The following is a 1,704-nucleotide window of genomic DNA, read 5'->3' as shown; positions in this document are numbered from 1 at the left end:
CAGCCTTAGATAATAAAGAACATTCAGAAAGCACAACCCCCAACTTAGAGGACACTTAAGAAAGTAACCCATGATGTTGAGCTCAACAAAATTTTTTCATGATACAGTTGGGGTGCAAATCTAAAAGCATGCTTTCTCCTAAATTACCAGCTGGTCTAAATGAAGATATTTAAATAAAGATATTTAACTATAATCCCTGAGCAGAGAAATTGTTGGGTAGGACTCCTATTGGTGAATAAAGTGGTGGCCAACCTTTGTTCATTAGTAAGGAGCCTCCAATGATCTCCAGAGTCTCTTGGAAGATACCCCAAATAATTTGGCAATGGTTAAATGTGTTCCAGAGAAAATAAAAAATAAGGTGTTCTCATGAAAGATGTTCTTAGTATAGAACTAAAGTAAGAAGCAAAGGTTTTCATATGTGTATGATAATTTAGTAATATTAATTTCATAGTGTATTGAAATGTATTCATGATTTTGGATGTATAGTTCTTCAAAAGGTAAAGCCAGGATTGTTTATGATGAGACTTTTGTTCAGATTCAGACCTTTACCTTTAAAAAGAAAACGTGTATTTCATTAAATGACAACAGATTGGAGAAAAGCTTATGTATTAGATAGAGATGATTGGTTGAGAGGGTTAGGTTATGTCAAAATGAAGTTTTAAGTATGTGACAAAATGTCATGACTGTCATGCAGCAATGTTATTTATGGATTTGGTTTCTGATTTCAGTGTACGAATATGTAATCATTATCTGTTAACATTCTAGAGGGATTTAAATGATAGGATGTTAATGGTTGTTAAGAAAACAACAGTTTCATTTTATGTTCTAAGGTGTCTGATATTCAGATAGATAGTAGTGTTAAGCTTTACTGCCTCTGTTATTTCAGATCTGTAGTAAGGTTAATGTCACATAAGGTTTTGAATTTTGAGTTTCTGAGTGGATATATGTAATTGTTTGCTAATATTCTGTTGAGATTTAAATATTGGAATATCTAGGGTTGTTAAAAAATTATTTCATTTGTATGTTCCAAGGTGTTTGCTATTTAGATTAGATTATGATGTTAAGCTTATTGCCTTCGTTGCAGTGTTATATCATTAATCTTCTCTGCTGGATGTTAACATCTGAGATCTGGAGACTAAATATCAGAAAGCCAACTTGGGCTAAAAACACAGCCAATATTTTGGCTCTTCCCTCAGTACAGACTCAGGACATAAGAGAACCTCTAGTATGACATCCTATAACTCGGTTGAGTCCCTGATTTTCTGATCAAGGAGATTATGGGATCGCAGAGGAAAGTGGTTCTATGATGTATAGTGTGCCTAAGGAGAGTCACTAAGAGAGACAAAATCTCTCAGGCTTTCACAGAAAGCACCTTGGTCAAGCAACAGCCGTGACTCATCCAGATGGCTGACACTGACAGAAGATCAAGAGATGCTGCATTTGATTCCAAGAAGATTCCTGAGAAGATCTCACTGACCCTGATAGATAGTAAAAGGTTAAAACTTTTATTAATACAAGTCTCACTCTAACTCAGTCTTAGATATCCGGTAGAAAAGTGTGATCTCAAGATATAGATTTAAGGCTAATCATTGTTATGGACTCTGAATTATGTTCTTATTTGTGCAAACATGCCTTGTCATTTCTTGTGATATTATCATTGTACTTTGCCTCATCCCCTTAGTCCAGTGAAGATCATCCAGGAAA

The sequence above is a fragment of the Chinchilla lanigera genome, unplaced genomic scaffold (assembly GCF_000276665.1).
Source record: "Chinchilla lanigera isolate Chin_1 unplaced genomic scaffold, ChiLan1.0 scaffold00016, whole genome shotgun sequence".
In the NCBI taxonomy this organism is placed as follows: domain Eukaryota; kingdom Metazoa; phylum Chordata; class Mammalia; order Rodentia; family Chinchillidae; genus Chinchilla; species Chinchilla lanigera.
This window is presented reverse-complemented; position numbering follows the sequence as displayed.